Source organism: Cavia porcellus, unplaced genomic scaffold (genome assembly GCF_034190915.1).
Source record: "Cavia porcellus strain 051 isolate PalLab524CR breed Dunkin Hartley unplaced genomic scaffold, mCavPor4.1 scaffold_33, whole genome shotgun sequence".
Classification (NCBI taxonomy): Eukaryota; Metazoa; Chordata; class Mammalia; order Rodentia; family Caviidae; genus Cavia; species Cavia porcellus.
This window is the reverse complement of record NW_026947516.1, coordinates 31,273,348-31,289,776: the sequence shown is the minus strand read 5'-3', so window position 1 is coordinate 31,289,776 and position 16,429 is coordinate 31,273,348.

The window sequence follows — 16,429 nt, the reverse complement described above, 5'->3', positions numbered from 1 at the left end:
TGTGAGAAATGGAGAAGTAAAAAATTGTGAGTTTGCTTTTAGTAGATTGTTTAATTCAGTTAGACAAGTAGACAAGTAATATACTACAGTAATTTGATAAAATATTTAAATAATTCATTTTTAGTGTAGCAAAGTTTTATTTCAGTATTGGGATTAAATATCTTCAAGGGAACTTTAAGTATTACAAAATCACAAATAAATGCAAATACAAATAAATAAAGAGGAAATATACTGCTTCACATTTTCTTTATCTATTAAAATTTAAATTCCTAATATTTTGCTTTGTTAATTTGTGATATGCAATATGGAAGCCCTATGACTTTACAATTTTTGTTTCTTCCTAAGATTTTTCTGCCTTTCACAAAGATAAGATGGTCAATTTCATGTAAAAAGTTATTTAATAAATTTTGTTAATTGTCGTGTGAAATGATTCAAGGGATAGATGACCTCAATAGAAAGAATTGCATATTAATTTGACATGAAATTTTAATTAAAATTTAGGAAATAGGCATGAATGCAGGTCTCAAGGAAACTGTTGAGTTTTCTAAATTGACTTGATGTCAATTAGAAATTATTGTTTCTATCAGTCAGTTTGAAGTAATTTTTTAATCAGCAAATATCTAAGGTGAATTTCTGTGGCTTTAAGAACATCAGAAGTTAATCAAAAGAATGAAGAAAATATCCATTTTTGCATGCAATTGTAAATGGGGAAGATCTCGTATATTGTTGAAGGAATACTGCATCACTTTAACCTCGCTATCAGTTGAACAGTGATTTTTAGCAAGTTCCTCTCAGCCATTTAATTGATAGTACTGATAGTTTGCCATGCATGCTGCTCTTGGTCTTGAGGCAGAAGAGGATTTTTAGAAATATTATACTCTGTCTTTTTCCATAAGAAGTGTCAAACTAGACTGGGTATAGGTCATGACAATGGATGATAAAATCATTGTATAAGGCTGAATAATAAAACTAGACAGCAACATAAAGAAGAATGGCTGCAAACACTAGATGAAAGGTGATACAAGAGATATTCTAGAAGGTCCAGGAAAAAATATCATTCTTGGCTGCTAATTTATTACAGTCTTGTATCAACTAATTCTGGAACACTGGTCTAACATTTATTATCTAAAAGTATTTGCAACTATGTTTATAGCAGCACAATTTGTAATCGCCAGATCTTGGAAACAACCCAAGTGTCCATCAACTGAGGAATGGATAAAAAAGTTGTGGTATTTCTATACAATGGAGTATTATTCAGCTATAAAGAAGGATCACATTGAGATATTTATCAATAAATGGGCGCAGCTTGAGACCATACTCATAAGTGAAATAAATCAATCTCGCATGTGTGAATACCGAATAGTTTCCCTAATGTAAGTAATGATTCAAATATATAAAAATATGTGGTAATCATGATTCCCCATTAGGTGGCCTTGGAGCCTTATAAAGTTTTCACTCATTAATTAGAAAGGCTTTATTCTGGGCTTTTTGATATGAAAATTTTTGAAGCTAGAGTATATGAAGTTTTATCCAAATATTTCAAGGAAATAGACACTATGGTAACTACTATTAAGTCAGGTTATATGGTGGTGAAGTACTAGGTTGTTAAAACAGTCATGCTGTGACCTCTATTGTTATATTGTTATGTCCTGTTTTATCTCAATCTCCCCCTTATTGTTTTAAAAAATTATTTAGTCATTTCTTATGTTTGTCTTAATTAAAGAAAAAATTCAAAAAATTAGGATATATAAATAGTAACTCTTTTTGATTTCCTATTAACTTGTTTTGAAGTCCTGTAGTACTCCCACGATCTTGTTTTGACTGATTAGACTCTTTGGTTTGTTTTGTGTTTTTCTCTTTTTCCTCTTAAATAAAAAAAAATAAATTAAAAAAAAAGTATTTGCAAGTATGTATATAGTTTTTGTCTTTGAACAAATATAAAGGTTTGAATAAAAAGGATCTCAATTCTTGATACAGTAATAAGTGGACTTAACCTTATATATTTTGCTATATCACTGATAATTCATGAAATGTGTGTTTCTGTGGCTATTTTCCTGATTTATGCAGAAAAAATATAGGAAAAAATTATTTCCTTTTCTTACTCTTGCTTTTTATTACTGTTATCTAATTACCTGGAATACTGTAAATGATATATTATGTTACTGACCATGTATCCCTTGTCTTTATTTTAGCACTAGCTTTGTTTTTTAAATGGTACCAGGGATTGAACTCATAACCAGGAGGCAGGCACTTATGCCGCTGAGCTAAAATCATGGCATTAGCTTTCATAATATAATTAAAAGCAAATTAGAAATGAGCTCAATGAGGAAGAGAATTCCACATGCCACTAGATTTCTAAATAAAGGGTATAGATTCTCACTTATGGGGTTCTTTCTGACAGAAAGATAATTTCAAAATTGTAAGTTAATCCTCATGTACTTATCTAAACTCCAAAATCTTTCTTCTTTACTGAAAGCTCAATTTTATACACCTACAGAGATTTTTCCAAGCCAAAATGTACCCAGCTTTATTAAAGATATTTTTCATAAAGAATCGTGCTATTCCAGGTAGGACATGAGTACAAAATTATTAACAGTATATAACAACTTTGAAACTTCTTTCTTGGATGGACTACCAAAAATCAGAAAGCCACTATAAAATCCAATGAAATCTTCATTTGATGCTTAGCAGAGGGGAAGTTCAGAATGAGGCATGGCACTTCATATTTAGCATGCTGTTTAACAACTTTCCACAAACCAACTCTGACTTTCAGGAAATGAAAACAGTGGAATTATCAAGCTGAAGTACCGCAATCTAGTAAAGGAAATCATTGTCCTTTGGGGCACAAGCTCATCTTCACTATCAAATCAAAATTGCATGACATACTGGGAGTCATGTCTCAGTAGGTCTCTGGGCTTAAGGGAGTTAAGTTTATGCTGATGGCAGAGAATGAAAGGAGGACACACATTCAACTGGGAGTTTTCTCATACCTAAAGCATTTTTGCCAAGGTGGCCACATGTGCCAACCTCAGGGAATCCCTCCTCCTGAGAGCCAGAAGAGAGAATCTCAAAACTACCATGAAAATGTGCTTTCCCACATTAATTCTGCTTTGAAGTCATTGTACTAGTGATTTATGTTCCTTTCCCTAAATAACAGTGAAGTGTTCTGTGTATTAACAACACAGCTTCAAAAGAAAAGTGAAACAAAATTATACATTTTTATAAAACTTGATAAAAATAGTATTTTGAACTGCATAGTCACCACAAGTAACAGTTATCAAAAATGCACCCACTTCACTTGACATTCCAGCCCCTTCCCCATTCTGCCTGATCTGTCTTGGCCTCTCCATTTTCTGCAGGATTGTCCCATCATTGGTGCCAGCTTTTCCCTTTGTCCTTCTGAGTATTGTCTCTCCTTTCTTTGAAGGGGCCTTTTTAGGACTGGGTGCTGGCTTTGGGGGAGCTAATTTAGCAGTCAACCTTGGGAACATTCTCTGTGGTTCATACTTCACCTTGGCTTCGTCTCCTTTAGAGTCCACTTCAGCTTCTCTCTTGGTCATGCTGGCCAGGGACACAGATGCTGGATACCAGATGCAGTGGCCCTCAGCTTTGGTCAATCCACAGGTCATTTCTTGCATTTTCTTCACACTGTTCAGAGACATTTTTGTGTGTTTTTATTGATTCTAAGTGACATAATTATTTACCATTTATTTCCCAGAATAGAAATATCTACATTTACCTATATGTTTATTGTTACTTTTTACAGTTTAAATTTCATAACAAAAATTGCAGAAGAATCATGCTTATTTAATGTAAAATTAATTTTATATAAATTTCAAAAGTATTTAGAGCTGTTTTAAAAGATAAATACTAAATAAAGTATATAATCATAATTTTCAGTACACATATATTTTATAATTGTTCAGCTTTTTTGGAAGTCATGTCATGTTTTTATTTGTTGTTTTTCAATCAGGGTCTCACTAGTCCAGGGTAGCCTTCTGAGTGCTGGGATTACAGACATCAGCCACCACACCTGGCATCATGGCACTTTTCACTCAGTTTGCATACTAATAAGGTGGTAGCTCTGGTTCAAAATCAAACATAAATAAAATCTCTGGCAGACATGGACCATTATAGAGGCAATAATAACCAAACAAATTCTACATTTCTGGGACAAGGAAAGCCAAATTAAAGAGCCCTCACAAGTTTAGACCAAAGAGATACATATCTTTCTTTCAGAAGGTGTCAATCTTTCATGGAAGATGAACACATAAATGACAAATATAGTCTAGACAAAATTTGCCATACCTGAGCTAAATCCTATCTCTAGATTCTTACTGTAAAACTCATCTCAGGTTAGCTAACCTTCCCTAACCTTTGTTTATGTGAGACTGGAGGACTCAAATAACAATGCTCTTAAGTACAGATGGCTTCCAACACATGACGGTTTGAATTACAATTTTTGACTTTAACACAAATATGGAAAATCAATTTGAGTTTTGAGCCTGAATCCTTTCCAGGGCTGGTGATGGGTAGTACAACCAGCTTCCAAGATGCTGGACAGTGGCACCAAGCCACAGCTCCCAATCAGCCTCATGATATTAAGAAGAAATTGCCAATATTCTCTGCACTGGATGGTGTGTAAGCTGTTTGGCACAATCGTTGTAGAAAGTACATCTTTGATATAATGATATTTTCAATTTATGATAGGTTTACCGCTATATAACCTCATAATAAGTCAAGTAGTATCTGTCTTGATCTATAGGAAAATCTTGGTTATTTACTAAACATATTTGTGGAATGCCCAACAGAGATACAATCATAAGTCAAAGCAGACATTGCCTCCAGTCTCCAAGGACAGGAGTGATTGGGAATGAAGTAGTGCTCAGAGACAATGAGGGAACAGAAGGAAATTACTTAAGGGCACTGGAATATTTAATTAAAGATAGTAGGCTGAAAGAGACTTAGGGTCCTCTCTATACTTTAATAATTCTATTGTAGGCTGGGGATTTAGCTCAGCAGCATACATGCATGCCTGTCAAACGCGAGGTCATTAGTTCCATCCTTTGTGCCCCACCAAATTCTATTGTAAAAATCATATACATGCCATAAAATTCAACTACATTTAGTGTACCAGTCAATGAAATACAGCATAGTTACATAGTTGTGTAACCATCACCATAATCTAATTTTAGAACACTTCCATCATTAAAAAGATTCTTGTGCCCATACCTACTTACAGTCATTCCTATGCCTCCAAGTGTTAGGTAGTCATTAACTATCTTTATGTATCTCTGTATTTTTCATTAACAGTATTTCATAATTTGGATCACATGCTATTTGCATCCAGTGTCTTGCTCTTAGCATAGTATTTTAAAATTTATACTTAAACCATGTATCAGTACTTCATTATATTTTATTTCTAACTAGTGTTTCACTGTGTGGGCTTCCAGTTTTTGATGTGTATTAGAAGATTTTCAAAATGAAATTTCAATAGATATTGAAAACCTAATGGTAAAATTAAAAAACTTTCTTATAACACACTGATATCAAGACATAGAAAGGTGCAACTAAGATAACTGCATTTTATTTCACATCAAAATTAAAAACTTGAGCCTTATTCTCCCCAGAGTATGCACATATTCACTATGTCCTAATTAACAACTAGTAAGTAATTTTTAGAGGCCTATCACCAGTATTAATACTTCATTGTTTCTACAATGTAATCATCACAGCAGCCCTGTGTGTTATTATGTTTATTCTGGAATCAGATTGCCTAAGCACCAATGCTGGTCCTGAACAAGTGGGTTACCATGTTCAAGAAACATGAGTTTCAGGGCATCAACATTTGCAATTTTCTTTTTTTTTTTTTTTTGGTCTTTTTCCTTTTTATCGGTACCAGGGATCGAACTCACGACTGCCTGCTTGTAAGGCAGGTGCTTATGCCGCAGAGTTAAACCTCCAGCCCCAACATTTGCAATTTTCAAAAATGAAGGTAACAATTAAATTTTTTCTGTTTATTTTAAAATCAAATTATACATATATAAGAATTCTTATAGGTGTATAACAATTGGTTCATAAAACAAGTTTGCTGTTAGCTACTTCTAATAGAAAGTTAAACTCAGATTTAAGTAACTTTGCCCTCCCTGGGTAATACTCGATACAAGTAGTATGGCTATATATATGGCAGAAACAGAACTTCCCGATAATGGGAAATACCTAGATTGCAAATCAGGTAAAGATTTAAAAGCCATGACTCCTTTTTCCTTAGGCTTGATAGCATACCATTTGTTAAATATTGAATATGTACATTATAATGGTACTGATTACAAAGGATGATTGATCAAAACTATAATTGCATATGCTTAAATTGGATGGGGCCTGCACTGATAGTTGTTATGGCTTGTGTCTAGATGTCTACCCCAAAGCCTCATGAAATCATAAGTGGGGCTTTTACAGAGGTAGCTGAATCTAGATTGTGTGGCTAATTCACAGTGCAATGGTTGGATTAATGTTGCTAGGGTTAAGAGTGAGTGACTAAAGCAGTTACAACAATTCATTTGGAACCACCCTAGTCCCAGTAGCCTGGGTACCATATAGGTACACAAAGAGTCTTCTGTTTTCCTTCCCTTGTTGTTTTTGCTACTTTTTCTCCACCATGAGCTGTTTCTACTCTACACAGCCATCATACTTTGGAGCCAGGTAATTATGGACTAGAAACAAATTGTGAGCTAAATAAATCTTTCCTCCCTTAACTTGTTGGGTATTTTGTCTCAGCAGCAAAAGAAAAGTAACTAAGACAATAATAGTGAATTTGTTCATAAAATTGAGATTATTTAAAGCTATTATATACTAAGAGAACTTGAATGTTTGAAAGCTATAGATTTTCACTTAAAAAGTTATAAATCCTGAAATACCTGTAACAATGAATATTTTCCCTTAAAATTTTACCTATATTTTAAACTGATTGCAAAAATCTTTTATGAACTTTTCAGTTTGCTCAGCATTCATCAGACTAATTTGGTAAAAGTATTAATAATTATTTTAAAATGATCCATATATTCATTAATCTATTCGTTCTCAAGCAAGGAAAGAATCATTGCTACACTAGCAATCCCATTGTCAAGGAGGAGTACCCTTTTGTGTATAGATCGAGGAGAGGACTGTTAAAGTTTTTTGCCTTAATGCTTTTTTCAAAAATGAATAATGACAATTTTCAAAAGATAACTAGTTTTGACTTCGGGGAAGATAGTAGATTGAAAAGCAGCAACAAATCATCCTCTCCAAGATTCATAAACCAGACACTAGAAGATAACAACTTGGAGAAGGAAAGAATGTTGGAGGTAGGTCCCTTGGATATAGAATTTGGTGGAAAAATTGTAGATTACAGAGAAACTGAAAAGACAAATCACAATGTAGAGAATTCTCCACCTTCTCCCTGGCTCCTGCCTTCCTGGCTCATAAGAAAGGAAAGTCAGATATACAGAAATAGTGAAAGTGCCCAACTCCTAATGCCTTCAGGGAGAAATGGACTAGTGGAACAAAAGAGTGAGTGCCATCCACTACAATAGCTGGTGACTGACTCCGGTCCAAGCAACTGCTATATTCCCTGGACAGAATATCTGGTTAGACACATTTTTAAGGTGGGGGTGGGATCAACTGAACCTGGGACCCAGAGCAGCCATGTGTTGCCTTCATCTCGGGGCTATCAATCTAAAAATTCCCACAGTGATTGGATGAAGGACAACCATGTGAGACATCCATAGTCAGGGAGCCATGATGAGGTTGGCATGAAACAGCCAGAGAGTTAATGGACATAGTGTCCCTCAACCACCAGAGGTCAGGCTCTTCCTGGATTACCATTGTTTGAATCTCACGGAGCCCTGCCTTCATTTTACTGCCAATTTATTGGTAATTATTCAGCATGGATTTGGGCTTTGACTGACTGCTGTGTCTAGCGGTGACAGCAGAGTAACACTTTGAGTTACACACTGCCAAAAATCTGTAGAACCTAAAAAATAGCCATAGTTTTGAAATCACAGAGAAACTTCTTTAATTTAAGGTTTTTAAATTTTATTTTGAGTCATTGTTGTGGGCCATAGCCCTCCTGTTAGACTTGTGGGAGGCATTGTTATGAGATCTAGTTGTTCAACACATGCAGGACATTATTATGGGATCCAGGTGCTCAGCTGGGTTTTCTAGGTCTTTGCTGTTGTGAACAGATCGCCTGCATTTTCTTGTATTTAACTCTGGGTAACCATGATAAAATAATACTATAAATTTTGTGTTCTGTCTGTAATTGTTCTTGCAACCCTTGACTAAAACAATAGAGATAGAAGGTCTTTATTTCAAGATGATAAAATCCATCTATAACAAACCAATGGCTGACATCACACTAACTGGAGAGAAGCTGAAAATTCTCCCTCCTAAAAAATCAGGAAGAAGACTAGGATATATATTATCTACACTTCTATTTAATATAGTTCTCAAAACATTAATTTGTGCAATGAAAGATAAATTATAGGGATATGAATAGGGAAGGAAAAAGTTAAATTATCATTATTTGCTGAAGATGTGATCCTCTCCATACAAGACCCCAAAAACTTCCCCAAAAGTTTCCTAGAAATTGAGGCATTTATAGGTAAATAAATGCAACTTGAGACTATACTCTTCACTGAAATAAATCAGACATGCATCTTTAAATATGCATTGTTATTGGAGGTTCCATTTGACCCAGCTATACTGCTTATGGGCATATATCCAGAATAAATGAAAACATCATACCACAGTGATATATGTGCACTCATGTTTACAGCAGCACAATTTGTAATAGCTACATCTTGTTAATAACCCAAATGTTCATCAACTGGAAATAAAAGAGATGTGGTATTTTAATATAATGGAGTATTACTAAACTGTAAAGAAGGATTACATTAGAGGCTTTTATAGAGAAATGGTGCAACTTGACAGCATACTTCTAAGTGAAATTAAATTCACATGTGTAAATACCATATTTGTCTCCTTAGTGTAAGAAACTGAAAGAGTAAATAAGATTCAAAACCTTCAATAAATATTGTGAAAGGGTAAGAAACTGCTCAAAGGAGAAAATAATTTGGATAGGGAAAAGGAGAAAAGAAGGAAGGGAAATGGAAAAAAATACAAATTTGTGTGTATATATATACTTAAGATAGCTAAAATGATCACACTAGTTAGTTCTTGGAACAAAACAGTTAACTCTCATTAGATTAGGTCAATTTTGCATGTCTATGCCTGGTAATCTGAGTAAGTGCAACACAACCATGCAAAATAACAACCTTTGTGAAAATTCCTACCACTTTGTTTGAAAGAGTATATTATTATTGTTTTGGAGATTTTGTTATTGCTATTTGTCTATTTTATTTCTTGTTTTTCTTTCTTTAAAAAAATTTGCAGTGTTTATCATGTGTGAGAAACTGAAAGTGCAAATGAGCAGCATCTTTTATAATAGATATTGGAAAATGGAAAAGAAAATGTTCATATAAAAGGGAATATGGGAGGAGAGAGGAGGAAAGAAAGGAAGAAGTGAAAGAGAACAAAGAATAAAAGGAATAAGTGGAAACAAAGCTTTTGGAAAATGAGCATAAGAGGAATTAAAGGGAGGAGGAGAGATTGGCGGAAAAGAAAAATCAAGATATATTTTGTACAGGTACAAATTCTCTGTGATAAATATGAACACTATATATTTCTAAAATGTAGCAAGAAAATTAACAAAAAAAGTTTTCTGGAACTAATATCCAAAGTCATCAGTGTAGCAAAATAGAAAATCAGCACTCAAATGTCAGTACCATTCCTGTACACCCATAATAAACTAAATAAGAGGGAAATAAGGAAAACAATACCCCTCACAACGGCATCAAGAAAAATAAAATACCTAGGAATCCACCTAACCAAGCAGGTGATAACAACAATAACAGGAAACCCTTTGAAATGAAAACTTTAGTAGTCTGAAAAAGGACAAGGAAGAGGAAATCAGAAAATGGAAAAGATATCAACTGTTCTAGGATGGGCAGTACCAGTATGATCAAAATGGCCACACTTTTAAAACTGTCATATAGATTTAACTCAATCCCATCAAATTAGCATTAATATTTACTCACAGTACTAGCTGATACATTTCGTTCAGTTATTATACCAAAATAAAGAATTCTTTACACTTTAAAAAATACTCAAAAGGATTTAAAATCAATAATTTTGGAAGATAAAATTTAGCAATTTTATTATCCTTTCTTGTACAATAAGAAATCTAAAAATAAAAAAAATATTTCATATTTCTCTTTTGTATTTGTTTTGCTTGAAAGTATATTTTCTTTAAGTTTCTAAAGCAAAACTATTTTAAATTCACACTTTGGCATTTAAACATCTTGTTGCAATTAATGAAGAATGTATCCAAGAGAAAATCCAAAACATATATTAACTCTGTATAAACAAAAATGTGGGTAAATTATGTTGTTATGCATAAAAAACAATGAAGCCTTTGGATATTATAAGATTAGAATGAGAAACCAAAGGAAAAATGTATGTGTTAATAAACTTGTTTTTAAGAGGAACACTACAACAACTAATATACCTTATACATTAGTGAAGCTAAATAAATACATCTCTATTACATTTTAAGGAAAATTAATGGTCAACAAATTAGAGAAATTCACTTTAAAACCAAGTAGTTACATTTATATGCTGGTCTTTGGAAAAGAAGAAAGAGAATAAAGTTAATTACAAAGTCGAAATATGAAGTACAGAAAGAAATATGTCCTAAAATACAATGTCAGTGTAATTCTTCAACTATAATCAAATAGTCTACAAAAGAAATACTTAATGTAAAATGTCATGGAAATTTAGTTCTTTTGAAAATACAAATAAACCAAAAAAAGAAGCAATGACCCAATTATAAACAAAATAAATTTAAACCAAGTATGTTCTAAAAGCTTAAGGAGAAATTCTGTATTGATAAAGAGGAAAAAATGGAGCAAGCATATATTTCATCACTAACCTATCTGCACTTAACTTTATAGCTTGCAAATATGTCAAACAACATTAGAAAGAAATAGATTCATAAAACATAATATCCTGAGAATAATACTTCTATCTTAAGAAAGATAGACCAAGCAATCAGTGGACATGTTAAAGCTTTGAATAACACTGTCTGAGTTTAAAGTATATATTGTAATCTAACTAGGAAATATTGGAAAAACTACAAAATATAAAACAAAATTTTGCCCTTTATAAAAAGTCTTAATGAAGTCCATGTACTCATTTTCAACATATGATTTCTGATTGCACTGAAACAAAATAGAAATTACTAACAAGATTTGTTTAAATAGGCCTTATTGGCTTGGAATATAGCTCAGTGGCACACATGCCTTGCTGGCAAATGCAAGATCCTGAGTTTGATTCCCAGTACCCAAAATAAATAAATAAAAATAAATAATAGGTCATAGTTTTAGATCATACAAAAACATATTACAAAATAATTCTGAGATTATAATATTATTTAATAAATATTGAGAACTGAATGGCAATCAAAATTCCACATATTAGCATGCAAAAAACACATGCAGAAACATATATAGGGAAACTTAGAGATTCAAATTTATTTTTGACAAACAAAAATATTTAAAATGAATAAATTAGAAATTAATTTCAAGTAGTTTGATAAACAGAAAATTACATAAAAACTAAAAGGTAAAGAGATAATGGTATAAATCAATAAAAATAGTGACTAATCTATATTTCACCCTTTAACTATCTGTTCTTTTATACTTTTGTAATCGTATCTATCCATCTATCCATCCTGTAATAGTGACTAATCTAGTACAGAAAATTAAGAAAATGTTATACTTTGAAATCATTAAAATGTAAGTAGTATTTTGACAATGTACTTGAGCAAAAACAATAAAAAAAGAAATTGTAGATTAGATTGAAGAAAAATGTATATGCAACAAAAATTTAGAAAATAACTGCGTGTAAGTATATCTACTAACACAGATGAAAATATGGTTAATGCATATTATTTCTCAGAAAAATAAAATATCAAAATTCATGCAAGAAGAGATAGAGAAATTCAATAGTTGAAAAGCACATTACACAACGGTTAAGCCCTCTTTTGTCAAAATGCATTAGAACAGGATTTTTTGGACATTAGTGTTTTAAAGTGCAGTTATACTTTCTTTTATGTCATTTGTTGAGCATAGTGCACTCTTGATTCCAAAATTCAATAAAGACAATTTCAAATTGTACAATTATAAGTCACATTTCCTTATAAGCATAAATGCCAATATCTTGAATAAACCAACCAAATTCAAGTGTAGCAATGAATAAAAAATAATCAAGTAATATTATGACAGAAGTATGAGTGTTCCAACATGAGAAAAGTTAACATTATTTTTCATATATTTAAATTAAAGGACAGTTATATAATTACCATAACCAATACAGAATAAATATTTGATTCAGCTCTTTTTCAATATAAAATTAAAACTTCTCTCAAACTAAAAATATCAAGCAGCTCTCTTGTCTTGATAAATTTGTATTCTAACACTTTATAGTAAACAGTGCAGTTCCTGGAGTAAGTTTAATGCATTTTCTTTATGATATAAAAAAAAGCAATGTGATTTGCAATCATTGTTACATTTTAATTTTGGAAAGGCTCAAGCTAAAGTAAAGAAAGTAAAATGGATTCATGGATTTGAAAACAAGGTGATTAATTTGAATTTTTTAGATGAAATGATTCTTTTCCTAGGAAATCTAACACCTAGAGAAACTCAGAATTCATAAAAATAAATTAAGAAGTTGTGTAACTGAAAACAGCATCATCCAATAAAAGTATCAATAACCAACTAGAACTCATAATAAAACAATATCATGCCATGTGTAATGTAGGAGTTAGGCAAGATAACATCAGACATTTATAAGGAAATTAAATTCTATTAATGAACAAGAGTGAAACCCATGTTCTCAATTTAAATAGCATAATAAAATATTCTCCACAAATTCATATTTTTAATAATCAAAATTACAAGATTTATTTAAGGCACTTGATAAATTAATGCTGAAATTTTATGGATGATTAGAACTCCAAGAATAGGTAGGTTAGTCTTTAAGAGAATAAAGACGGAAGATGGTTCAGTTATTGCAATACAAAACAAAGTCATAGTAGTAAAGACTGTGTCATTAAAGCATGAAAAGTTGGACAAGTAAAACACCAAAGAGTGAACAGAGAAAATCGTAGATGGGGAAATGACACAGATATGCTACACATATCAACTGACATATAGATTTCTTAATGCATGGTGTTAAGAAAATTGAATCACTATAGGAGCTAAAATAAAACTAGTTTATTATTTAATAGCATATGGTATGTTGAGTTGTAAATAGAATAAAGGCAAAAATTCAATAGTAAGATAATAACATCATTACAGGAAAATATAGAACATTATAACTCACAGAACATGATTTTTTAAAATCTTAAAAATACCATGAGAGACCAGGCACGATGTTGCATGCCTATAACCTTAGAACTTGGGAGGCTGAGGCAGGAGGGTTGTTGTGAGTTCAAGGCCTCGGTTACACAGTTTTCAAGGCCTGGCTGAACCACATTGTGAGACTCTGTCTCAAGTAAACAAAAAAAAAAATCACATGAGAAACATTTTATTAATTTAATTACATGAAAATAAGAATTTTTATTTGATGTTTATAGTTAAAAATCAGATGGTATATTTCTAATATCTGACTTGAAGTAAATTATCTCATATAAAAAGACCTAATTACAAAATGTGCATCAAAGTTATATACAAACAATTCAGTGAAAAGTAAACCGAAAAGGAAGCATACATGCAAGACTCTCTAAATGATCACTAATCGGAGTAATATAGAAAAGGAAATCACTCTACATATTTTAGATGGAAATAATTAGAAAGCTGCATGGGGCCACATGTGTTCCAAAATTTGGAAACCTGGAGCGCCTTTTCATTGTTTTTGGAACTGCAGAGCAGTGCGGCCATTCAGGAGAGCAAGCTACAGTACAGAAGAGCAAGCTTACTAAAATTAAATTTACATATACTTAAGCTTTAGCAATTTTGAGCTTGAGTTTATGGTCCAGGGAAGTTTTCATGCCCAATAATATTTGTTGAGTGTATTAGTCAGGATTTTACTAGAGAAAGCAGATAAAACACTATACATACAGATGTAGAAGAAATTCAAGATTGGCTTACGATGGTCAGCCAAAGAGTTGGATGAGGAAGTGTGCAGAGGGCGTCTGCATGCTGGAAGCTGAAAGATTCCATATCAGGTCTAGAGTTCACACCAGTGTCTATTGCAGGTCTACATTAGAAGGCTGAAATGTCTACGCCGGAAGACTGGAGAGTTTATTCGAGAAAACTGAAGGTTTTACACTGGGAGCCAAGAGATGACATCCAAGCCAAATGCAAAGACTGGAGCTCCTCCAAAGAATGGAAATCATGAGTTCGTCCTCCTTGCCTTTCATGCCATGCAGACAGTGAGCCATTCTAGGGTTGGTCTTCTGCATCCTAGGGTGGAGAATTGCTAAGCCATTCAAGTGACATGTGCACATCATAAAATTAACGACGGTGGTTAGAGACAAAAAATAATAAATAGAATGAAGTAACACATACGCATTTTCTATGCGTTGAAATAGCTGTACACATCAAATTTGTAGATTTCTATGGGTAGTATGAACATTTTAACAATATGAAGTCTTCAAATTCATAAACGTATGTCTTTCCACTTATTTGTATTCTTTATTTTATCAATTTTGTTTGTTTTGAATACATGAATATCTCACCAACTTAGACTTAAGTATTTTATTTTTGTTGAATCTCCTGTTAATTTTATTTTTAATAGATTACTGTTAATGTCCAGAAACACAAATGATTTTAGTTTGTTAATAATCTGTAAGTATTAATTTAAGTTCTAATAGTTGTTCTTGTATAGTCTTTAGGGTTTTTTACATGTAGAATTATTTCATGTACAAACAAATGATTCTATATTTTCCTTTTCAATTTGAATTACATTGCTTTCTCTTGTCTATTTTTCCTGACCAAAAATCCAATACTACATTGAAAAGAAGGGTAAAGAATAGTCATCCTTCTCTTGTTTCTGATCTTAGAAAAAAATGCTTTTAATTTTTCATCACTCAATATGATGTACCTATAGAATAGGTAAGAATATTTGTAAACCACATATTCAAGAAGAGGTTAATTTCCAAAATATATGAGGAACTCCTATAAGTCAATGACAAGAACCCAAACAACCTAATTAAAATGTGTGATTGATTTGAGCAGATATTTCTGAGAATATAAGCAAATGACCAACATATATATGAAAAGATTTTTGATATTTTTATCACAGAAATTCAAATCAAAGCCATGAGATACCACTGAACAGCTATTGAGGTGGCTAGGCTATCAACAACACAATTAAAACAAGCGCTGATGAAGAAGTGGAGAAATTATGTATTGTTGGAAATAGAAAATTCTGCAACAGCTAAGGAAACATTATGGTTGTTTTTCAAGTAATTGAAAATAGAACTACTATATAATCTAAAAATTCTACTTGTAGGTATGTATTAAAAGTAATTAAAGAGCTGGGAGATATAGCTCAGCAGCAAAAGTGCTGGCCTGGCAAGTGGAAGGTCCTGAGTTCAATTCCTGGTACCAAAATACAAAAAGAAAAAGTAACTGAAATCAAGTACTTACAGATATAATATCACTCTCTTATTCATTGCAATAATATTATTAATTTTATTTTATTCTTCATTTTAGCTACATGATAGGGCATATTTACTGGATACTATATCATATGTCAATGCAAGTATAGAAAGTATACTAATGAAATCAGGAATTATCATTTCCACCTCCTTATCATTTTTTCATGTTTAGAGACTTCCAACTCCTCTTTTTTTTTTTTTTTTTTTTTTGTCTTTTTCGTTTTTATCGGTACAGGGAATCGAACTCATGACTGCCTGCTTGCAAGGCAGGCGCTTATGCCGCTGAGCTAAATCCCCAGCCCCTCAAGCTCCTCTATTATAGTTGCTTTTAAGTGCATACTGATTTATTAGGTGCTACATTCATCCTACTGTGCTGAAGAACACTAGAAACGATTTTTCCTTTCCAGCTCAATTTTGATACCCATTAACCTGACTCTCTGTCCTTGTTTCCCTCAACCCTTCCTAGGATCTGTCAATGTATTCTGCTTTCAGATAAACATTTTTAGCTTCCATGTACATACGAAATTTGTCTGTGTCTGATTTATTTTATTTAATAAAATGGCCTCCAATTCCTTCCATTTTTCTTCAAATGACAGGGATTCATTTTTTTATGGCTTCAGAAAATTCCATTATTTATATGCACATTTTTTAATTCATCTAATCTTC